Below are 26,933 nucleotides of genomic sequence, written 5' to 3'. Positions count from 1 at the left end.
CACAATAGACCATCTGCAAGCTCAGGAGGAAGGAAGCCAGTCTGAGTCCCAAAATCTCAAAAGTAGGGAAGCCAATAGTGCAGCCTTCAGTCTATGGCTAAAGGCAAACCACTGGTGCAAGTCCAGGAGTCCAAAAGCTGAAGAACTTGGAGTCCAATGTTCAAAGGCAGGAAGCATCCAGCATGTGAGAAAGATGAAGGCCGGAAGACGCAGCAAGTCTGGTTCTTCCAGCTTCTTCTGCCTGCTTTATTCTAGCTGCTCTTGCAGCTGATTAGATGGTGCCCACCTGGATAGACAGTGAGTCTGCCTCTCCCAGTCTACTGACTCAAATGTTAATCTCCTTTGGCAACACCCACACAGACACATCCAGGAACAATACTTTGCATCCTTCAATCCAATCAAGTTGACACTCAGTGTTAACCACCACACGTATCAAGCATCCAAACATTTCTGTGGTATAAGCAAGTTAAAAAGATTGCATAAAAAATCTCAGGCTTTTGATCTCTTGCCATGTTTTAAGTTTTTGAATTAAATATCAGAATTGAAAATGCCAAACTTTCTGGTAATATCTTACCTGTTAATGGCTAATCAAGTCCGTCTCTCCTTAAGTAGGAAAAACATTGTCCCACAATGGGTTACTTCAGATCCTGCAAGAAGCAATTGCTGAGGAAGAATTTCAAAAATCTGCAAAAATCTTTTAGAAGAAACACCTATGAGAACAAATGAAGAGAATGGAGGAAAAGGTTGGGTGAGTCTTCAGAGCATGATACAATTCTAATCCAGTGAAGGAGAGGAAGAAAGAGGTTTGGATGAAAGCATTAGGGCTCTCTAAGTTTGTCAAGGATACTGGGGACTTCTTGAGCGAAAGCTTGTGGCTCCTAAAAGGCCCGCTGAACTTATCTTGACTTTCACACAAAGACAATGATGGATTTCCACATTCAGTAGCCAGGCTCTTGTTTTATTATGTTCACTGTATTTGGATGTTTGCAAGCCATCCTCATGTGGCAAGGCTAGAAAACAAACCAGATCTCTTGAGGCAGGTTTTCAAATGTGTCAATTGGAACTGCGTAAATGATTAATGCCACATATGTTTAATTTAACCCATCTTTGTGTGGAATAAACATTAAAGTGGCAAGGCTTAATAAAATTGTATTGGACTTGAATTAGGAAATTCTAAATTTTAGAACACACCTATTAATCTCGTTGAACTATAGAAATCCCTATGAAATAATTTTCATTCTCAGTTAACTTGCATTATTTTCACTAATAGGTACTTACTACTTTACTTATATATATAAAATGTTAAATCAACATATTTATGCTGAGTAGATAGAGATATATACACACACATACAAACACATACAGATACACACTGCATTAGCCTGCTCTTACACTGACGAAAAAGACATACCCGAGACTGGGTAATTTATAAAGAAAAAGAGGTTTGATGAACTCACAGTTCCACATGGCTGAGGGAGCCTCACAATCAAGGCAGAAGGCAAAGGAGGAACAAAGTCTCATCTTACATGGCAGCAGGCAAGAGGAAGCTTGAGCAGGGAAATGCCCCTTTACAAAACCATCAGATCCGGCGAGACTTATTCAGTACCGTGAGGACAGGATGGGGGAAACTGCCCCCATGATTCAGTTTTCTTCCACTGGGTCCCGCCCATGACACATGGGAATTGTGGGAGCTACAATTTGAGATGAGATTTGGGTGGGGACACAGCCAAACCATATCACACACAAACCTATTTCTACTCTAATATTCAGTGGCATTTACTGGAAAATCTAGTGTTCCAGTGCCACAGCTGCCTATACACATATCCTTTGCTTATCAGTTATTCTTCAAGTTAGTCACCATTAGAATCTTTTTCTGAAAACTGCAGATACAGGGAAACTATCAGTCTGCTGGACCACTAAAACAGTCCTCAATGTTCCTTACTCTTAAAATTCAGTGATGGGAATATTGCTTATATTACATCTAATTTAAAATAATATGGTGCTAGTCATTAAGAGAAATAAAGAAAGTGATAAAAATCACTTTTTTTCAAAATTTGGTAAACCATCAAGAAGAAAAACTCTGACAGTTTATTTTACAAAGGAAATTTAAGACAGACATTCTTTACATACGGATGCTATAAATTAGCACTAACAATCCTGGTAAAGTTTAGATAATGTGTTCAAAATATTTTCCATGAGACACATTCACTTTGTCTTTCATTCTTCCTCCTGTTCAAATAAGTTTAGCACTTGCTGACAAAAAGGAAAACAAACAATTCTGAAAGAATCAGGCACCACTAAATTTATTAAGGCAGAGTTGTTTCAGCTGAGTAATATCATCTTTTCCAAAGGCTCTATTTATCCAATATAAATGTATTTCCTTAAAGGGTCTAGAAAACTGCCTGCTTCACAAAACTTGGATATGAAATATTGTAGTATAAATAAATAATGTGGTAATTCCACTTGCAATATAGCTGTTTATTAAACAGCTATATTGCCTTTTTAGAATTCTGAACAGTGAAAATAAACATCCTATTTGGTATATTAGCCATTAACATATAATGGTCAGTGTTTGTGTTGTACCATGTTAACTTTTCCTACCTCAATTATTTCAGCATACCCTTATATAAGTTAGTCTATCCACATGAAAAACTACAGTGGGGAAATTCAGGTTCATCACTGATTATTTGTTCCTACAAATTATTTAGTTTATATTTTGTGTATGAATCTGCGCTAATCTCTGGGGATATAGTGATAAACACAAGACAAATTTTCTACCACCAATAACAAAAACTTGTAAAATGCATGCTACATTAAAATTATAGTAGCACATATAGAGAGAGTATATTTGAAAGAGAAGACAGAAGAAACCTCAACAAGTGATAATGTAAAAACTGAGTTGGCTTCCCTGAGAATAAGTAATCATAGAGTAAGAGTGAGACAGTAGTACTGTGTTTCTGCTATTTATCCTCCATGCCTGTGGGTCATATGCTGTTATATTCTATGGGATATTGCTTTATTCTTGCGTGGTTTTCTTAAACTCTGCCTATACTTACATGACTTGCTTTTATTTAATGAAGTTCTCTTCATATTTCCTGTTTAGAGTACAACATCTACTTTCTGTAGGGCTTAATATCTTTGTGACATAAGAAACCTAGTTAAGCTTCAGTGCCTCGATTTCATCAACTTGAGTATCTCTTAAGAGCGTAGACATCATTCAGGCACTGAAAGGGTTAGAAATCAATTCATGTGACCCTAAGTACAATTACATGAGATTTATATATTACTGCTTATATTTGATAGTTGCCAATGACTTAATTAATTCACCTGAATTTACACAGGTAGAAGGACATTGAGGAACATTTGAATTAAAATCTCTGGATTCAAAACAGATGCTCTTGTCTACTGCTCAGTGTTCTAGTGCCTGTTTCAAAGTCCTGATGTGAGAAGTCAATACATTTACAAAAGGAAAGTTCTAAGACTTGCCGGGACCACTTTTCAAGAAAGATGAGTTCCTCTAATCATTATTTATAATTTTCTCTCCTATCAACATGATTAAGCAAGAAAATAATATTGGTACACTTAATAAGAAAGTGCTTTTGTTTTTGTTTTTTTTTTGTTTTATTTTACTAGAAATAAAACTTATTGTATGGGAAAAGGGGTTTTAAAAATATTATGATTTAAAATTAGTTCCACTGAATCATCACCAAAAAAAACCCTCAATAAATTTTAATTGTCTTAAGCATAAAACTGTAAGATGATTTACAAGGAGGCTTAAGAGAGCCATATACAGTACATAGCTGTCCTTAATATTATAAAAGCACTAGAGCTAGCATAAGAAACTGTTTTTATTTTATTTCTTTATTTTTTTGAGACAGGGTCTCACTTTGTTACCCAGGCTGGAGTGCAGTAGCAAGATCATGGCTCACTGTACCGTCGATCTCCTGGGCCCAGATAATTTTTCCCACGTTACTCTTTGGAGTAGCTGGGGCTACAGGAAAGTGCCACCATATCTGATAATTTTTGTATTTTTTTCTAGAGATGTGGTCTCACATGTTGCCCAGGCTGGTCCTGAACTCCTGGACTCAAGAGATAGACCTGTCTGGGCCTCTCAAAGTGCTAGAATTATGGGTGTCAGCAACTGTGCTCGGTCCTGTTTTTATTTTTAAAGGTAATGTTTATAAAAGTTATACTATACCCTTAATTTGACGTTAGCTCTGTGTAAACACTAGGTAGAGTGTAAATAAAATGAGGTAAATAAGTCATTGTTTTTTTCAAATGTTTGTTTTCCATATATGCACACATAGATACATGATTTTAGTACAAAGAGTATTTCAAAGTAATGTTTTATATTTTGTAAAAAAAAATTAGAGTTTTTCCAAAGTGTTGTAATTTTAATAGCTTAGTTTTTTCTTAATGTAATTTCATTAAAGTGTTGAGTTTATGTTTATAACTTTTATTAGGAATCTGGATCAGCTCTCTTAACAAAGACAAAAAGGCTGGAATGTATTTTGAAAAATATTCTTTAATGTCTTGAAGAACTGAAAATATAGTAAGAACCTATAAATAAAAAAAAGTTAAATCTAGAATTTCTTCACCTATGTTCATCAGAAATATTGGCCTGCAGCGTAAAAATGGCTCAACATACAAAAATCAATAAATGTATTCACCACATAAGCAAAAGTAAAAACTAAAACCATATAATCATTTCAATACATGCAGAAAGATTATTCAAAAAAATTCAGCATCCGTTCATGATTTAAAACCCTAAACAAACTAGGCATCAAAGAAACACACTTCAAAGTAATAGAGCTATTTGTGACAAACCCACAGCCAACATAGTACTGAAAGGGAAAGAGCTAGAAGCATTCCCTCTAACGACTAAAACAAGATAAGAATGCCCACTCTAACCACTCCTACTCAACCTAATACTGGAAGGCCTAGCCAGATAAATCAGGCAAGAGAAAGAAATAAAGTGTATCCAAACAGGATAAGAGGAAGTCCATTTATCTTTTTCCACTGACATTATGATTCTATCTATACCTAGAAAACCCTAAAGATTCATCCCAAAGGCTCCTAGAAATAATAAATGTCTTCAGCAAAGTTTCAGGATATAAAATCAATGTACAAAAGTCAGTAGCATTTCTATACATCAACAGCATTCAGACTGAGAGGCAATCAAGACTGCAATCCCATTTACGATAGCAAAAAAAAAAAAAAGAAAGAAAAAAAAAAGCTAGGAATATGCTTAACCCGGGAGGTGAAATATTTCTACAAGGATAACTACAAAACACTGCTGAAAGAAATTATAAACAGCACAAACAAATGCAAAAACATTCCATGCTCATGGATTAGAAAAATCGATATTGTTGCAATGACCATATTGCCTAAAGCAACCTAGAGATACAATGTAATTCCCATCAAATTACCAAATTATTTTTCACATAATTAGAGAAAACAATTCTACAATTCATAAAGAGCCAAAAAAAAGAGTCCAAGCAGCCAAAGCAATACTAGGCAAAAAAAAAAAAAAACCTGTTGTCATCATATTACCTAATTTTATATACAAAGTTATAGTAACCGAAACACCATGGTATGGGTACAAATACAGACAGATAGATCAATGGGACGGAATAGAGAACCCAGAAATAAATGCACACACCTACAACCAACTGATCTTTGACAAAGTGAACAAAAATAAACAATGGGGAAAGAAGACTATTCAATAAATGATGTTGGGAAAACTGGCTAGTCATATGTAGAAGAATAAAACTGGAACCACAATGTCTCATCACATTTAAAAATTAACTCAAGATGGATTAAAGATTGAAATGGAAGGCTTTAAGTTATAAAAATTCTAAAAGAAAACCTAGGAAAAACTTTTTTGGATATTGGCCTAGGCAAAAATGTATGATTAAGACCTCAGAGATAAATGCAACAGAAACAAAAATCAACAAATGGGAATTAATAAAACTAAAAACTAAAGAACTTCTGCAAAGCATAGACACAATCAACTGAGCAAACAGACAACCTACAGAATGAAAGAAAATAGCTGCATACTGTGTACCCAATAAAGAAATAATATCCAGAATCTACAAGGAAGTTAAATCAACAAGAAAAAACAAAGCCATTAAAAAGTGAGCCAAAGATATGAACAGATATTTCTCAAAAGAAGACATACCAGTGGCCAACAAACATGCAAAAAAGTGCTCAATATCACTAATCATCAGAAAAATGCAAATTAAAACCACAATGGGATACCAGCTCACGCCAGTCAGTATGGGTACTATTCAGTCAAAAAATAACATGTTGGCAAGGATTGGGAGAAAGGGGAACGCTTATCCATTATTGATAGGAACGTAAACTAGTTCAACCCCTGTGGAAAACAGCATGGAGATTTCTCAAGAAATAAAAACTGAACTACCATTTGATCCAACAATCCCACTACTGAGTATCTACCTCCCCAAAATAAATTCTTTTCTCAAAAGGCACCTGCACTTGTATGTTTATCACCGCACTATTCACCACAGAAAAGTCGTGAGATCAACCTGAGTTTCCAGCAATGAAGGATATATATATATGTACACACACACATACACACATATACACCATGGAATACTACTCAGACACAAAAGGATTAAAAAATCACGTGGTTTTCAGCAACATGAATAGGACTTAAGGCCACTATCCTAACTGCCTCCGAAACAGAAAGTCAAAAACTGCATGTTCTCATTAACAAGTGGGAGCTAAACAATGGGAGCACAAAGACATAAAGATGCAAACTATAGATGCCAGGGACTCCAAAATAGGGGCAGAGGGGAAAAGGGAAAAGTGGGAAAAAGACCCAACGTGTACTATGTTTACTGTTCTGGTAATGGGTTCCACAGAAGCCCAAAACCCTAGCATTAAGCAATATACCTATGTAACAAAGCTATGCATGTACCCGCTGATTCTAAAATAATAACTTTTAAAAAGTCAAATTGAGAAGAAAGAAGAGCATTCCCCTGAGAGCATTTGCTGTTCTATGGAATGTGTGCTGAGATTTCAAGACTTTCTGTGGTATGAGAGAAAGAGCTAAGGATCCTAAACCTGCCTAAAATTAGGAGACTAAGACGAGAGCACCCTCACCCCTACCATTAAGCTGAGACACTCACAGTGTTGCAACCTGAAGTTAAGGATGAACAAAAAATAAACTACGCACACACACACACTACATGGGTGTGTAATAATAAAAGGACTGCATGAAAATGTAACTACAGCCTGACCTTTTGCAGCCTTGTAGTTCTAGTCCTCATTGTCTGCATAGCTCAAAATAACTCAAATAAGTTCATTTAAAGTGGTCCTAGACTGGTAGTGGCTACCAGGTGCTTGGTAGAAATGAAGATAAATCTCCTAATTCCCCTCTGTCTTGCTTTATTAGAGGTTTCTGCTTCCTGGGGAAATCTTGTATAATAGCCTATCAACTAGAAGGCCTCTGCTGAGTTGTTCCACCTGATACGGCCTTGGAGATTCTATGAATCTCTCCTCAGGACCAAGGCACTTATTCCTCCAGCTTCCAAGGATGGTGCATGCTGAAGGTTGAACAATGAACCCTGTGTTAACCGTCTTCCTGTTGCTGATAAAGACATACCCGAGACTGGGCAAATTACAAAGGAAAGAGGTTTAATGGAGAACTCACAGCTTCAGGTGGCTGGGCAAGCCTCACAATCATGGTGGAAGGTGAAAGGCATGTCTGACATGGTGGCTGACCAGAGAAGAAAGCTTGTGCAGGAAAACTGTCCCTTATAGTTACCATCAGATCTGGTGAGATTTATTCACTATCACAAGAACAGCACAGGAAAGACCTGCCCCCACGATTCATTTACTTCCCACGGGCTGCCTCGCACAACATGTGGGAATTCAAGATGAGATTTGGGTGGGGAAAAGTCCAAACCATATCAAACCCTAATATAGGTATTTCCCTGGGTGGAAAAAAGCTGCCACCTATCAAGTCATGAAGCAGCCTGCATATGAAGACTGATTGATGTGCTGGTTCAGTGAGTGCATTTCTGAAGGACTGCCTGAGTTTCAGCACTCGGCTCAGTGTCTCTTTCTTCCCAGTGCTGCTGTCCTCATTGATGACGCTCCTCAGAGCATTCCTTAATGAACCTCCGACATGGAACTCTGAATCTCAGCAACAGTTTTCCAGGAAACCCAACTTCGGCGTGGCTCTCCATATCTACTGCTATCCAGGCAGAAACTGGCCCTAACTGGCCTTTGGTCTTGTTCTGACAACTACTGGTGATAACTGCAGTCCTTGATAAGTTCCCTCATTGAAGTTCCACACACTCTGTACCCTACTCATTTTGACCCCAGGACTCTTCCCTTCTAGCACCTTTTAACACTTAGGCGATTATACAGTTGAAATGCATGGGGATATCTGCATTTTCATTTTGTGACTTGCAGGCAGAGATAGGAGGTTATATCCTGGGGACTTTCATGACTTAACCATGTCATGCCACCATTTATACATGAGTATAGCCACCCAAGCTCCCAAGGTATGCTTTGATGTAGAATCCAGCCAGAATTCTAAATAGGATAGTCGACATGTTTTGATTTATTATTCTTCCTGAACCCATCTGGTATTATGGATATCTCACCTGTATCCTCCATGTGGTTAGCTGAGGGTTTGGGGAGAATTACATCTCCTTTTAGGGTTCTAAGTAGGATATTTACCATAATTATGAATTTTCTCTATTCTCTGCTTAGTTCTCCAGGTTTCTGTCCATTCCATAGTTTTATGACATTTTCATTGCTCATGTGACAGACTCCATTTATGTCTTACCCTACCTATTATTCCACAACGTACAGTAAAAATTGCTGTGAGTTATCTAAACCCTTTCCTTTTTTATCTAAAAAACAAACAAAACCAAAACAAAGCAAAAAGTATCTCCCACTTTGTTCAATGAAAATTTTAGCTTTCACACTATTTTTCTTTAAAATTAATCTTAACAAGCTTTCTCCAGAAATTGAAAAGTGAATATTCTCTCTATGTTCTGTTCTAACCTCTCTTGAAAAATGGCTATATCCACTTTATTGGGTATACTTTGTCTCAGGAGCGTAAGAATCACCAGTAATAAAATATTCAGATCCGCAAGGAAAACTAAGTAAACTTTCATTTTGAGAAAGACCTTGGCCTTTCTGAGGCCTTATTTTCCAGAGAGAGTCTAACACTTACTGAGTCGGTCCACTTAGGATAGGAAAGCTCTCTGGACTTACAGGGTGACCAAGACAGCCTTAAAATGCTCCCCTGCTTGATTAAACTTTAGACAGGTTTCTTCCTGCATGAAGTCCCCTGACCTGCCTTTTCTTAGAGCATTTACTTTAGAAATTTGTCATCGAAAAGTTTATCTGCCCCTTTGAGATTCAGATTTTTTAAAAGGCCTTTTAACAGTTTTATACCACAGTAATATCTTTCTCAAGCACTTAGGGAGCATCCCTTTGAAATGTCATTGTCAAGGAAGACAGCACTGTCCCTATCTCTCAGTCTTTGTGGGAGGGTAGGAGTTGAACTTCTGTGGGCATGTTGCTCCAAGTTGTAAAACTGGATCTGTCATAAAGATAGAAGAAAGGTTACTTTCCACTTTCCGTTGGCTACGGTGAACCAGCAAAGAAAGAGGCCTGTGATTTCTTCCTGCTCCCATCCCAGATCTTAACAACTCTCCAGCCTTTTGTCTCCATGAAGCAGGGTACCCATACTTCATCTGTGCCCTCTTCCCTATTGCTGGCAACAAAAATAACTTGTGTGGATTTATGGTCCAGTGCAGTATTTTTCTTGAACAAGAATCAGATCATGGGGGTATATGTGAAAGCTAGTCTCTTGGTTGGAAAGACTTCTATCAAACACATTGAAAGGTGAGGTTTTCTCTTTCTGCTGAGTAGCATCTATGTGTTCACATTCTGGCTGAGTCAAACCACGTGCTCAAATATTTTCACTGAAGCTTGAATATATTTTGTAGAACCTCTGCCACAGAAGGAAATAGCTGGGTTCTCAAAGAAATATGCCTGGTATCTCAACTATAGCAGTGTCTTCAGTTGCTCTGTAGGTCAGTTAGGAAATTTATTTTTGTTTGCTTACAATGCAAGTCATCGGATGAGGATCTGTACTCATCAAGAAGTTTTCCTTGGTGTTTAAATATGTCATTAGGATTGCAAAAATAATTATGATTGCTAAGATAAGATGAAATCATAAGTAAAAGAATCATAAAATGTCAAAATTGTACTTAAGTGGTATTTTAAAAACAAAATTCTTATTTTGAGACCCTAAACTATGTGATGTCTCCTGGCCAGGGCAATGTCTTCATGTGTACACTCAGGATCTGGAAGAATAGCTGTGTTATATAAGGCATCGTAGGTGTTAAACAAACAAATATGTGCCAAATAAGTTCCTTGGTCATTTTCACTCACTGGTTCTCATTCAAACAATTCAAACTCTGAATATGAAATGCATTTTCTTTTCTTTTCTTTTTTTTTTTTTTTTTTTTGAGACGGAGTCTTTCTCTGTCCCCCAGGCTGGAGTGCAGTGGCGCAATCTCGGCTCACTGCAAGCTCCGCCTCCCGGGTTCATGCCATTCTCCTGCCTCAGCCTCTCCGAGTAGCTGGGACTACAGGCGCCCGCCAACACGCCCAGCTAATTTTTTGTATTTTTAGTAGAGACGGGGTTTCACCGTGTTAGCCAGGATGGTCTCGATCTCCTGACCTCGTGATCCGCCCGCCTCGGCCTCCCAAAGTGCTGGGATTACAGGCTTGAGCCACCGCGCCCGGCCCATTTTCTTTTCTAAATGATTTTTTTAAAGTTAGGTAAACATCATCTCCCTACCTCAAGCTGCCTGTCTCATTAACACATTCATGCTTTCCATTCTCTTCTCAAAGAAAATTATTCTTCCTCAAAGGTTATATCCTTTGAGAATATAACACTCCTTTAAATGTTCTTTGTAAGATATTTCAATTATTTAGTGAAGACTGTCCTAAATAGAATACCCCAGAATTTCTTATTATCATGTTGAAAATGTAGTGGTCAGAATTAACAATACCCACCTATTATCTGAACAGAAATATCTGAACAGAAATAACACACACTCAGCTGAGTTCCGCTTTCTTTTATTCTGAGCTTGCCCGATTAGTGTTCTTGAAAGCCGCATCACAGGATAGCTCACATTGAATTTACTGTCCTGTAAATCACTTAAATATTTTTGTCACATGCTGATGCTAATTCAGTACTTATATCATTTGCAATTTGGATCCAAGTATGGTATCTTCCATTTGTGCCTCTCTACTACATTTAATTTGTTCAATTCAGCCCATCATTACAGGTTATAACGATCATTTCTGTATTATAATTATTCTGAAATGCATTCACTAACCCTTCAAGATTCCAGTGACCCACAAATCTAATGAACATATGAGCTTGTTCTCTATATGCTCATCCAAGTTACTGATTAAAATGTTTACTAGAACACCATTGAAGACACAGTTCTGAGACCTCTGTTCAAAATGATATCAATCTTATAATCTTGTTTCTCATTTTTACTTTTTAATATGTTATTAATATGCTTAATTAGTGGTCCTTGCATATAGACTATATAATAAAATGCATGTAATGACATATTGGCAATAAACAATGAGAAAATAATTTTTATTAAAAAGATGAAAAAACAATATCTGCTACTTATTTCTTATATGGCTTACATAGGGGGTCTAAAAAGCAAAAGGAATTTTTCTAAAAAAAAAGTAAATTTTAAAAAATTGCATGCCACGGCTCCCTGTAAGCTGTTGTTCCTAAAAATCATATATATATATATATATGATTCAACATATATTTTATATATATGATTCAACGTTTCATTGTATCTATTTATATACACATATATATAGGATTCAAGAATTTGTCATAAATTTGTGATATATATATATACACACATACACACACTGAAATATAGGATTCTCTCTCTCTATATATTTTTTTCAAGGTTTTATGCATATAGAAATATATGCGTTTTAGGGAAGAATTCTGTTTACATATTTTATAAGTTTCTTATAATTTGCACAAGGCAATTTTTGACCCTTTCTAAAATGTTTATTAGTATTTCTTAAAGCTTAAAAATAAATATAATCCCTAATGTCACTATATCCAAGATGGAGAAATTCTGATATTTATCAAAAGCACCAGGTGAACAAAAGTGGTAAGGCGCAGCTTTCAAAAAGAGCAAAGTATAAATAACTATTAGATAATAATTTATTATGTCATTTTCTTTGAGTATATGTAAAATGGATATTGTGTTCTATTTTCCCTTTTACAGTGTATTTTGAACTTCAGCAAGTCTGTGTTTAATTCTTTGTCATTTACTCTGTGATTTTGGACTGTACTTGAGCTTTGTAAACTTGGGTTTTCTCATCTTTAAAAGTGAGATAATAAGAAGGCCTGTTTATACAGAGTTGTGAGCATAAAATGATAAGATGTATGTAAAAAATATAACATGACAGGCATATAATAAGGATTTTCAATGTGTTTATGTTCTCGGGGATTTGTGTTGTTTCTAGCACTGTTACTGGAAAGAGGTCTTGATCCACACCCGAAGAGAGGGTCCTTGGATCTTGAGCAAGAAAGAACTTGGGGTTAGTTCATAGAATAAAGTGAAAACAAGTTTATAAGAAAGTAGAAGGCTAAAAAAATGGCTACTTCATAGACAGAGCAGTGGCTTGAGCTGCTGGCTGCATGATACTTATAGCTATTTCTTGATTATATGCTAAACAAGGGGTGGATTATTCACCAGTTTTCTGGGAAAGAGGTAGGCAATTCCCCGAAAGCGGATTCCTTCCCAATTTAGACCATATAGGGTAACTTCCGGACATTGCAATGGGATCTGTAACCTGTGATGGTGCTTGTGGGAGTGTCTTTTAATGCGAACGCATTATAATTAGCGCATAATGAGCAGTGAGGACGACCCACTCTTGGGGTCAGTGAGAAGGACACTCTCGTCGCCATCTTGGTTTTGGCGATTTTTCACAGGCTTCTTTATTGCGATTTGTTTTATCATCAAAGTCTCTATGACCTGTACCGACCTCCTGTCTCATGCTGTCACTAAGAATGCCTAACCTGGGAATGCAGCCCAGTAGGTCTCAGCCTTATTTCACCCAGCCCTCATTCAAGATGGAATTGCTCTGGTTCAGACGCCTCTGACAGTACTATGCTGTTTTCAGGCTGTTTTGTGATACCCTTCTTTCATTCATTTCACAAGACGGTAGGGCCTGGAGACATCCTCCTCATTTTGTTAGTTATAGAGCATTCAGAAAACAGTAGAAGAATGCCTGGGTACATGAGCATGGCACAGGCTTCCTAGGCTTTCCAGGATTAAGGAGGATAAATCTAAGAATTATTGGAATAGCTTTGATTAATTCGCCATATCCACAGCCCAGGTGAAGATCTAGAACTGCACAGTGATTTCCCTGGCATATGCATGCACTACTTGGAGATTGATTCCAGGAATGATCTGGAACCCTGTATTTGTTAAAGTTAATTCGGTAAAGGGTATCATAGAGAACTGTTCTCACGGTCAGGTCTTTATCTTCAGAGACGGTATCCTAACACTGAATCGTCTGAATTACTACTGTGCCCAAATCTCCATGTTTCAGTACGTACAGAGTCGACAAGAACAAAATGATTAAGATTTTGTAAGTACTTACCTTTGAAGTCTAGAAGACCTTTGTTGCTCAGAGTGTCCATATCTAACATTTTACATTATAGTAAATCTCCAAATCTACAGAACTCTACTCATTTTTAATTCAGTGAATCCTGTTTCTAATTTACTCCCCTGCTCTACAGAGACAATAAATTTGAGAACTAAATGTAATGTGAAAACCTTTTTTACAAATTCTGAAATCGAATAAAAGTATAAATAAAATTAACAGCATTTCTAAATATGGCAGTCTAAATATAAACCTGTCTGTATAGTTTATATGTTGCAGCTTGAATATTCTCTACTTTTCCATTTTCAAATGAACAATGATCTGATTCAAATTAGTTTATTTGTGTCTGGTTAATTTTCTATGTGTGTATTGCCTTATTTTTTTAATCCCGAATACAAATAAAATGTTAAATATTATCATTTAAACAGTACCTTTTAATATATCACTAGCAAAGCCATCTGCTAAATTCAATGACATTTTAAGTTTATTAAGTCTTGTCTTCTGCAAGATATTATCATCCCCTCCAGAAGTAATAATTAATAAGACTCAAACATTAAGCCCGTCTTTTAAGCATCTTATAATTGAGAGGAAAGCTATGACTATATGCATAGTCATAGAAATTATAAGAAATTATATAAGTCATGATAAGAAATTATTCCTGCAGGTAGGTTGTGCTATCTATGTTGTCATCTTCCCATCAATTACTGGGATAACGTGGAGATTTTTGGATATTATATATATAGTGTGCTTTGAATTCTAGAATGTCAATTTAAAATGGTGAAAATTAAAATTTTAGCTTATATGTTTACCCATGCATTCGGCAAAATACTTTAGGCTCCTAGAACACAGACAATTATTTGTATGTTTGCCTCTCACCAAAGATTGTTTTTCTTTCCAATCTACTGTTCTTTTAAATTAGAGAGGTGTCTCATTCATGCTCTTTTTCCAGAGCATAAAATGGGGCATGGTACATACAAGATGCTCAGTAAATGTTAGGAGAACTAATTAAATGAGTATGCAAGTAAATTTAAAAACATCTGACTTTTGTATACTACAGGATTGCTATAAGGGTCATAGTCAACTAAACGTCCGTATTTTCACATATTATATATTTAGAAGCACTGTACAATATAAAATATCATTATCGTCGTGAATATTAGTTCATTATTTCCTAAAATATATGCAGGTAGGTGCCATATGCCTTCATGAAGGTCAAGAACAGATCTTTGCAGCATTATTTTCTGCTCACTCATCTAACCACTACAAGCTGGATTCTAAAACTTTCCTGCCTACACCTTATGTTATACCTAGACAAATCTAGTTTTCATTCATTTCACATAGTGTGCCTTCTCCCACCTCCGTTCCTTTACTTAAATTGTCCTGGACATTTGGAAGAAAATAATCTGTGCATCTTTTCCATTCCACATTCCTGTCTTCTGTAAGCACTCAGCTGAAATTTTACTTATTCAGAGAACATCCCTCATTAACCCAGGCCCACAAGCCCTCCACTCACTTATCGGAAAAAACAATCAATTCTAATTTACATGCATAAGAATCTCTGGCCAGCAGTGCTTTGGGCAACCATAGTTTTGCCTATTATGGTTTTGAGAAAACAGTGAATTATATTTGTGTACCCCAAGTTTCAAATCTGCAGTATTCGTATGTTTCATTTATTTTGTCCTCTCGAAAATTCAGCACATGTTTAATATTTTTCTTCTACTCCAGTTACTGGGTGAATAGACTCATGTTGGATTCTGCAGGGAAAAACTTTCTAAGATCTGTTAGTTTTCTTATCCACACTCACTATGCGATTAGGTCTAGGCCATGAATTCTTTCCCTTAAAATATTAATAGTTCCTTTGAATTTAATGTAAATTTCTCATAATTTATTTCATAGCAAGGGGAAGGATAAGTGTGGGAAGCACAGTATATCAAGCTAAAAAGACTAAGATCACCCCCTCAATCTCTAACAAAGCATTTGTGGGGAATTCAACCTAAAAATCATGATACTGAAGTTCTGAGGAGGTAATTAGGGTTAATTTTGAAACAGATATATTCTAAGAATTGCATTTACTGTGACACTATTTTATGTGTATATGTGTACACAATGGTATATTATGGATGTTAAATATATGTGATTATATATAAATATGCATGCTTTATTAGTAATATATACAAAGTTGTTGGCATTTTTTAAAGGTTTCTTTTCCCTGCATAATAACTTTTATCAAAATTGCCTGTTTCTGTTTTTTTTGTTGTTATTGTTCTGTGGACATTTCTTAGATTTAGATGTCTGGCAATTCTATTTAAAATAGGGTATTAAAAATTGGTTGGCCATGTGATATGCAGTTGAGAATTGTCAATAGTGATCTTAACTGCAGAATTATCTGGCTTGGTTGTTTTCCCTAAGGAATTCTCAAGAAATAATAATTTTGGGATAATTACCAGAATTCCTAGAGCAACCTTGCTTGAAAGTCAAGCTGGAGAAGAAATGTGGGACAAAAGAAAATCCTCAAGTCACTGCTCTCTCTTTCTGCATTCTGAGCAATGCGATTCTTCAGTTCTTCTCCCTAAAGGCATGGAATCTGCTTCTCTACGTCTTGAATCATGGCTGGATTTGTGACCCATTTTGGCAAATAGAACGGAGAAGACGTGATGGAAGTTCATAGCTCTTTAGCATCACAGTTGGTCAGAGCCAGTTGTAGTAAAATGCATAATTCCATTTTGATATAGTTCAAGCAAATAGTGCTATAGGTAGAAAATCATTCCTTTAAACCTTAAAAATTTTTATTTCATTCATGCTCCTCAGTTTCTATGTTTCCTGCTTATTTTCTCTAGAACCCTGATTCCAATTATATACATAAATATGTTGTTAAATATATATATACATATGTGTTAAATATATATAAATATATATATGTATATATTTAACACATATATATATATATAATTGAACATCTCTTCTAGGGTTTCGGGTTGGCAAACATTTTCTATAAATGACTAGACTTATCCATGAGGCCCAGTAAACAGAGGCTGTCAGAAACATAGATAGGTAGATAGATAGGTGATAGATAGATAGATACTATAAATATGTAAATATAAATAATACATTTTACTGAGACAGAGAGCTATTCTATGGAAACAGAGAGCAGAGAGAGCTAAAAATCATCTATCTATATAGACCTATAGATATCTATCTCTATATATACCTGTAGATATATAGCTATACCTGTATATCTATAAATCATTATGGAGAGAGAGAGAGAGAGAGAAGGGCTAAGAAATTTAAAAGTCCTGGGGTTCACAAAAATCATAATGTGGGACCTGGGTCCAGATAGCAAACATTTCAGTCTCTTTGGGTAATATGGCCTTTGTCATTGTAGAGTAAGAATAATTACACACAACGCTTAAACAAAAGAGCATGACTGTGTCAATTATGCATTATTTAGTAAATTGGATGATAGGCTGAATGTATCTGCAAGCCATAGCTTGCTGACCCTTGCTGTTCTTCATCCTTCCTACCTCCTTTCTGCATCCCCAGCCTCACTGATATCCTCATTCCTCTTCTTTCCCAGATTAAATGCCATTGCCAGTCAGTATAATTACTGTCCTGACTGCACACTTGTTCACACAACCCCTGTTTACTTCCTTATTTCTACTGTGCAAAACTTCAACCCTAGTTAAATACAATTATCTGCCTAGTCCATGCCCATATCTATGCAGCAGGTAAGGCTGAATGCAGACACATTCTACTTTGCATTTACGGCCTCCCACATTAAACAGAGGACCACAAACCTCAAGTGGGCCCTTAAGGCTACCAGTCAATCCTATTGACTTTCTTCAGCACAAATACTCCCCAGTGCTCCCGGATGTCTATTTCACAACTTCTCCCTTATCAATCCCCTGAACCTCCTCTTCCTTTTCTTAACGAATGGCATTTGCTACTTCACCTATGAAACTGCCTGCGTTAGAACAAAAATTCAGTTACCAAATATACCCACATATTAAATATCAGTATTTTGCTCGTACGAAATCAAGCTTGTTAGCATAAAAACATGGTTTTATTTGTCCCATATTTTTATATGTATATAAAACCTTTTTTTTTTTTTTTTTTTTTTGTTGAGACGGGGTCTTGCTCTGTCACCCAGACTGGAGCGTAGTGGTGCGATCTCAGCTCACTGCAAGCTCCGCCTCCCGGGTTCATGCCATTCTCCTGCCTCAGCCTCCCCAGCCGTGCTGGGACTACAGGTGGCCGCCACCACGCCTGGCTAATTTTTTTGTATTTTTAGTAGAGACAGGGTTTCACCATGTTGGCCAGGTTGATCTCCATCTCTTGACTTTGTGATCCGCCCACCTCGGCCTCCCGAAGTGCTGGGATTACAAGTGTGAGCCCCTGTGCCTGGCCTATATATATATATAATCTTGATCAACTTTTCTTTCTAGTTACTCTCCTATTTCTCTGTACCAAACTTCCAGAAAGAAAAGGTCATGTTTGTTCACTCTACTTCTTTCTTTTATATCCAACAGGTGTTTTTCCCTCACTGCATCACTAATAACCTCCAACTGCTGAATTCACTGATTTCTCAGTCTCGTCTTAGGTAACCTATTTGCTGATTTGAGCATAGGTGATCACTCCCTCCTTCCTAAAACACTTTCATTGGCTTTTAGGACAGCAACATATTTTGGCTTTCCTCTTATGTCACTGCCTTGTCCTTTTTTGTCTCCTTTGCGGGTGTCTTTGCTTCTCTTTAATGTTTTTAATGTTGGAAAGATCCAGGGTGAAGCGTTGATCTACTTTTCTCTTCTACAGTCACTCCTGTGTCATCTCATGTCCTCAGGTCTGTGGTCTCATGATCTCAATTACCATCTGTTTATTCCCCATTAAATTTCTGGCAAATCCGTCTTCCCAGTTGCTCAGGACAAAAATTTGAAATAATTCTTTACTCTTCTTTTTCTCTGCCACTTCACACTTCAATCCCCAGAAATATTTTCTTCAAAATTTATCCAGATACTGAAGAATTCTCATTCTCCCCAATGCCACACCTCATCACATTTCCCCTAGATTAGTGCAGCATTCTGTTAATGGTATTCTCTGCTTAGTACCTTGCAAAGACTTCCCATTTAATTTCATAAAACTTAAAGTTCTTACACTTATCTGAAAAAACCCCTCATTTTCTTCTTCTTTTTTTTTTTTTTTTTTTTTTTTTTTTTGAGACAGAGTTTTGCTTTTGTTGCTGAGGCTGGAGAGCAATGGGGCGATCTTGGCACACCACAACCTCCGCCTCCTGGATTCAAGCAATTCTCCTGCCTCAGGCTCCCAGGTAGCTGGGATTACAGGTATGTGCTACCACACCAGGCTAATTTTGTATTTTTAATAGAGATGAGGTTTCACCATGTTGGTTAGGCTGGTCTCGAACTCCTGACCTCAGGTGATCCTCCCAAAGTGCCTGGATTACAGCCGTGAGCCATCTTGATTTTGCCCACCTTCACCAACGACCTTGGCCCACTTGCTGTTCTGTGAAGTGGCCAGGTATGTGTCTCTCAGTGATCTTGTACAAGATATTCCATCTGCCTGGAATGTTTTTTGAAACATCTCCTTAATTAATACCTTCATCTTTTTGAATCTTTGTTAACTTCTTAATGCTATCCTGAACAACCCAGCTAACACAACAAACCAATCCCTCCCCTCCCAATTTCCTGCAGCCCCTTTCTTTTGCTTTTTAAAAAATGTTTGTTATTTTATAATGTATACACAACTTAATTACTTACCATGTTTGCTTGTCTTTATTTTTCCCACATACTTTTTTTTTTTTTTTTTTTGAGACAGAGTCTCACTCTGTTGCCCAGGCTGGAGTGCAGTGGCGCCATCGCGGCTCACTGCAACCTCTGCCTCCCAGGTTCAAGCGATTCGCCTGCCTCAGCCTCCGGAGTAACTGGGACTACAGGCATGCGCCACTAGGCGTGGCTAATTTTTGTATTTTTAGTAGAGACGGGGTTTCACCATGTTGGCCAGGCTGGTCTCAAACTCCTGACCTCAAGTGAACCACCCACCTCAGCCTCCCAAAGTGCTGAGATTACAGGTGTGAGCCACCATGCCCGGCCCCACATACTATCATATAATAAAATCTCTCTGCAGACATGGATCTCGTCTGTTTTGTTCACTGATATATCTCTCCCAAGTGCTTGGCTAGTACTTGTCACTTAAAAAATGTTGTTAAATGAATAATTTTAAATAGACCTAGAGCAAGAAAAGAATAACATGATTAAGGTTAGAATAAACATGAACAATTTCCTTTGCTCTGTTAATTTAAATTTAGAAATTAAAATTTAAATATCCATTTATAACATATTTCTTCACAAACACAGACGCACACTTTCTTGTACATTTATTTGAAATAAATAGAAAAAGAAACCACTTGAGGCAATTAAGCACCTGGCCTTTCCATTTTACGTATTAGTTTGTTTTTCTGCTTGCTTACTTGTCCCATATGCACTACCACGTGACCTTTCAGATTTATTTTCTGACTCAATGGAATAGATAATGATAATTATTTACACAAAATAGAAGAGAAGAAAAAATTGAATGGCTCAAATTTCATTATGAAGGCCTTGTAGATACATATGTTTGCAAAATGTGGATTGGTATCAGCCATCAGAAATATTGAAAAGAAATAAAATACCATTGGTAACAATTAATATTTCTTACTTAGTATGCAAAGCAACATAGAAAATGGCTACTCTAACTTTGAATCTGCTGCCAAATTACTTCAATCAAATGGAAGATTGTCGTGATTTTAATTGACTTTATATTAAATCGAAAATTGCTATGTGATCCATAGTCCAGGTTACCAAAAAAAAAAAAAAAAAAACAGATATACTAAGTAGTCAAGGTAATCCAGTCTTTCTATTCCTAATGAGGCCTAAACTCTGATTTTTTTTTATCTCACCCAAATTCCATCTAAGACATCTTGGGAGTCATGCCCTACAAACCATAAATTTTCATCAGATAGGTTTTATTTAACCCTATATATCATGACTTATTTCCCAACCTGACTCTGGCATAACATTACAAGATGAGGAATAAAATGAAAATATTTCACCCCCAAAACGTGTTTTTTTGGTCATATTTTGAAATGGTCCTGCAAGCCATCCTTTGTGGGGGGAAATTCACATCTTTAAAGAATGTGAATAACATTCTTTACAGAATGTTATTCTGGCTAATAACATAGCCAGATCTTTTCCTTCCAGGCCCCTCCAGTTCTGAATAGATTAACTGAGAGTCTAGCACCTTTGACAGGGTCTGAATAGGAAACATTTGTCATCTCTTGTTTCTAAGGGCAGTCATTATGAGACTTCAAAAGAGCCTTGGTCTCCACAATTTTTATCTTAACCTGAACATTTTCTTTCTATTGATCCCAGGTTCTCAGACAAAAACTCAACCAGTTTTCAACCGCAAACTGTTTGAATTTACCTATAGCCTGGGAGCCTATGCACTTTCAAGTTGTCCCGCCTTTCTGAAACAAATCAATGTATTCCTTAAATGTATTTGATTGATGTTTCATTGTCTCATGCCTCCTTAAAATCTATAAAACCAAGCTGCACCCCAACCTCCTTGGGTAAATGTTCCCAGGACTTCCTGAGGGCTGTGTCGTGAGCCATGGTCACTCATATTTGGCTTAGGATAAATCTCTTAAAATATTTTACAGCGTTTGACTCTTCACCGACACTAATTTCAAATAATAAAATCGATACTAATATGCTCTGATGATCTTCTGTGCAGCTATTTCAATGTGGTAGCATTGAAAGCATTATATATGTTAAGTCAAAAGATATGATAAATTAGGCAAAAAGAATAACAAAAAACTAGTTATATTTGTCATCTCATTAATGTAATTTCCATTGAACTTCCATTCACTAAGTTTTGAAGTGAGTTTTGAATTGAGATTGATGTTGAAAATATTTTTACACATTTCCCTCTATCTAGGCTGTTGGATTTGTCTTAAAAAATAGCCATTATGACACTATCTGTCCTGCTCTGAGAATAATCTCTCTGAGTATACATTTGCCAGATTAGAGTGTTTAACATCATCTATAAGCCAAGTAGCAAATCTGTGTTGTCAGATCTTACATTACAGAATTCAAACAAATGTGTTCCTTGGAGAGCTAGCTTTCTTTATGTATAACAGTGAGATGTGAATATATGCAACTCTCTAAGATTTGTCACTGTTAACATTTTGAGTTCAAGGTTTTCTGTAATATTGAAGAAATACAGGTACACTGATTGCGTATTTGTTTTGCGTGACTCTTTGCAAGGAAAGGAAGACTGCGAATCCTCAGTAAGTGCACGCTATGTGATAATCTAGCTCCATTCAATTCATACTGAATGGGTATGAGAGTACATACAACAAGAGCAGAATAGGAGGAAAGTAAAACTAAATAACTGGTTTTTTTGGCTTTATACATTTTGTTCTAAACAACATTAAAATTTTTAAAAATAGTTTCATTAAATGTCAGCAATATGCTTGTAACAGTTGTTTTACAAAACTCCGAATGTATCATATCCATATGTTCTGGTACACAAAAGTATAATGCATACATCTATCTCATGCACAAGTATGCAAACTTCTCAAATAAATATAAGTAACTTGAATTAAGAAACAGGTGCAAAATAATAAACAATAACTATTATTTTTTTCGCCAAGACTTCAAGTAAAAAATTGTGTATGTTACTCACTACACTGAAAGTTTAAGAAAGACAATCACAAAATATTATTTTGTGAACTAATATAAGTAATAATTTAACTAAAATTAACAAAACTTAAGGATATATATACATATATTTACAAACTAAGAATTTAAGGAAGAATCTTTAACCACATAAGGATCTTCCAATGAAGGCTTGTACTATTAATATACACTAGTTAGTGGTCCCATTTTTATTTCATCAGGAATTCTAGAGAATCTTTTTTGTCTCTACAGAGTCTGAAATTTAAAAAACAAAATATTGTAAGTAGGTGAGGAAATATTGCTCTAGACAAAGTGTCTTTTGTAATTTATTCACTGTTAGAACCATTATGGAAGCTCAGCAATGTGTCTGAATAAAAAATAATGTGCATTTAAATGCAATAGTCTATATACCCATCACCAATAGCAAGTTAGGAGTGGTAACAAAATATTAAATTATCTGAGAATAGGTTGGGCGCAGTGGCTCACGCCTGTAATCCCAGAACTTTGGGAGGCCGGGGCAGGTGGATCACCTAAGGTCAGGAGTTTGAGATCAGCCTGACCAACATGTAGAAACCTGTCCCTACTTAAAATACAAAATTAGCCATGCATTGTTGCGCATGCCTGCAATCACAGCTACTTGGGAGGCTGAGGCAGGAGAATCGCTTGAACCGAGGAGGCAGAGGTTGTGGTGAGCTGAGATTGGGCCATTGCATTCCAGCCTGGGCAACAAGAGTGAAACTCTGTCTCGAAAAAAAAAAAAAAATTATCTGAGAATAAATATTTTCATAAGATGAGCTAAACTATTTTTGTAGAAAAAAAATTAAAAGTACTGCTGCCTGAAATATAGAATATATGAATAATCATATAAATTATCCATTTTTCAAAAATGGAGTCATAAAAATATTAAATCTTCTTCATCGCTTCTGTAATTGATTACCACAAACTTTGTGGCTTTATCAATACAAATTTATTATCTTACAATTCTATAGGTTATAAAAATGGGAACAGTATCTTTGGCCAAAAAGCAAAGTGTCAAAATCACTGTGTTTCTTTCTGGATCTCTATGGGAATATCCGTTTTCTTATTCTTTTCTATTTCTTGAACATTTTCTCCCACATACCTTGACCCATTGCCTGCTCCCTCCATCTTCAAAACCAGCAACATTTAAATGTAGCCTTTTCTATGACAGTTCTTCTGGATTCACATTCTCTATCTCAATACCATCAAGAAAATATTCACATTTTTTTACATGTAGTTGTCTTCTCTCAACTCTGAGCCCCGCAACTGGGGCTGTTCTCCAGAGGTAACTAGAAAGATTTCATAGTTCAAGAAGCCTTGCCCAAGTCAAGGTCTAAAGGTTAGTATTATATATGTAATATTATATATATAATTACATATTATATATATACTATATAAAATTATATATAATTATATATTATATATACAAATATATAATATATAAAGATATACAACATCTGTATATATCAAAAGTGGAAACATGGCATCTATGTTGAATTTTCGGCTTTAAACAACCCTCTTCTCACTTCTATTGTCTTCCTTCTGAACTGCAGAAAAGAGAAAAAGCTGGTACCGTATTTCCTAGAAGTATTTCCTAGAATTCTCTTCCTTCTGCTATTCTGGGATGAGATTCAGATTCCATACCAAGCAGATGAGTGAGGCTAGAGATATCTGGAATGTGCAGACTTGTGATTCATAGTAGCTTCTTGACAGTGATTTGCAAATAACTTTTAAGCTGTAGCTTGAGATAGTTGATGGAAACAAAGAATCCTAAGAATTGCTTGCAGGTTCCTACTGACATTAGGAGAACTACAACTGAGAATCTTTTAATAAAAGTGCCTAGTATCTGTTTCCTTAACTTGCCAGATGTAGCTTCCCTGACTTCTTTGAGTCTCCCCAAACTTCACTCCCCAAGTCTTCTAACACTCATGTAAACCCTAATAGTTATATAAAATCATTATTTTTTAAATCTATTTGTTAGATACATTTTAAAAAATAAAACGGAGAAGGAAAGAACTAATAAATGGTGATTAAACAACACGCTATCCATATTTTAAAAGATAGATTTTTACTTCATATCCGTCATGAACAAAAACCCCAAGTAAATTTCTGAATCAGAAGAATAAATGTTACTTTTAAATTAAAAAAATGCAATACATTTATAAAAATGTTAGAGCAAGTGTCTTAAAATAGGATAGAAGAAAGCAGTTTTTTTTAATGAGCTAAAACATAAATTTGCAGGCAACTCTCCATATATCTGCATCTACTTTTAAAGCTTATAGACAACTTAAAATTATAAAAATGGGTGAAGATAGAGACCACTACTATTCATCCAATCTCCCCTTATCCTTTTCTCACTGTAATATAGCTTAGTTTTTATTTTGGGGAGAAAAATGCAAGTTAAATGTCAATTTCCCACTTTGAATCAAGTGTAGCCATATGACTAAGTTCAGAACAATGAGTGACAATTAAACTGAGATTTTAAATATGTTTTCACAAATTCTAACAGGCAATCGAGAGCAATGAGATCTACAAAGGCAATAAAATGCCAAAATAACCCTACCCTGCTAATCTAACAGTCATGGCAATTAAAAACAAACGGGATGAAACTTTATATTTTATACCTATGTTATTATTTTTTGACAGTACCTTATAATTACAAGGATGGGTACAACTTGAGCTCCTTTACATTGTTGGTAGTGATTTCAGTTTTGATAGTATTTAAGAAAAAATCAGAGAGCAATTTGGCAAAATCTCCAAAAAGCTATATTACTAGCAACTTTTAAAAATTATTTATCCATATTATTAGTTTTGGGATATATTGTTGGTTATAGTGTGGTTGTTTCAGAATTTGCAAAGTTGTTCTATATCTATCTATCTATCTATCTATCTGTCTATCTATCATCTATATTCCCAAACTATTTCATACATGTCTATCTCTCTTTTTTGTGTGTGTATATATATTTCCAAACTACAGTTACTATATATCTATATATCATATATGTGTGTTTGTGTGTATATCTTCTCAAAACTACTACTAAAATGGATAAATATATTACATCATAGTTTATTATTACAATGATGTCTTGCTAGTAATTGAAATAAGTAATTAAATTTTTATATAACCTCATCAGTAAGTATCAAATACAGTGTTGTATGGAAAGAAAATCTCAAAAATTTAGTTAGAATTAGATATTGTACTTTTCAAGTCATGCTGACTAGGGAACTGCCTTTGAGAAGGTAGGAGAAAGAGTAACAAGGATTAAGCAATGTGAAATGTCAGCAACTTATCATAGAATTTTGGTCATGTCACAGCTGACTGTTACATGCGAGCAGTAAAAAAAAAAAAAAAGAGTAGGGGCTGTGTTCCATACAGTCATTCAGGTATCAAGCCTCCTTTGATCATGGGGTTCTCCAGCTTTTAGGATCTCCTACTCCTCTGTATTCAGTCAGTAAATGTTGGATAGAGAGTGTAGAGGTTTTTCTGTGATCTTTTCAATAGGCTTCATCTTAGGTGGTGTAGGTTGCTTTTACTCACATCATATTGGTCATACTCAGTCTCATGAAAGCAGCTAAAGACAAGACTCGTGAATATAATCAGGCAGTGTGATTTGTAGGTAAAGGAAATTGATAAACTGTAAAATCTAATTATATAAAAATACAATTAATGGTTTTTGAAAACATACATTTATAGTGGATTTGTTTTAGCTTCCTAGTGGTGCTGCTATAAAACATTAGCACAAACTTAGTGGATTAAAACAACACAAATATACTATAATAGTTCTATAGGTTAGAAATCTCATTGTCCTTAAATCAGTGTTGGCAAAGCTGCATTCCTTGATGGAAGCCCTAAGAGCAAATTCAGTTCCTTGCCTTTTCAAGCTTCTAAAGGCTGCCAATATTCTTGGCTTATGGTCGTTTCCTCCGTCTTTAAAGCCTGCAGCATAGCATCTTCAAAAAAACCTCTATCTAACTCCTTTTCTGTCTCACTCTTACTTTAAAGGACACGTGTGATTGCAGTGGGCCCACTAAGATAACCCAAAGATAATCTTCCTATTTTAAGCTAATCATCTAATTAAAAAACTTATTTCCATCTACATCTTTAATTCACCTTTACCATGTAACAGGATCTATCCATAGATTCTACGGGTTTGAGTCTGACATTTTGGGGTGAGAACATTATTCTACTTATCACAATACGTAGAAAATTATTGCCTAATGTAAACAACTTGTAATATTTATTGTCTCTCTCTGGATAGATTTCTAGAGCACTTCATCTGTATTTGCAATCCTATGTTTATTTTTAAAATATAGCTGTAATAAATATCACAAAATTATTGGTCATTTCCAGTGGTGCATTCATGCTTTGATATTAATCTTTGTAATTTCCTGCATTTTAATTAGTGGAAATAAAAATACATCACATGTAAATAAATATGAATGAAGTGAAATAATTATAGAGAA

Source organism: Nomascus leucogenys, chromosome 6, assembly GCF_006542625.1.
Source record: "Nomascus leucogenys isolate Asia chromosome 6, Asia_NLE_v1, whole genome shotgun sequence".
NCBI classification, from domain to species: domain Eukaryota; kingdom Metazoa; phylum Chordata; class Mammalia; order Primates; family Hylobatidae; genus Nomascus; species Nomascus leucogenys.
Note: the sequence above shows the minus strand (reverse complement) of the source record.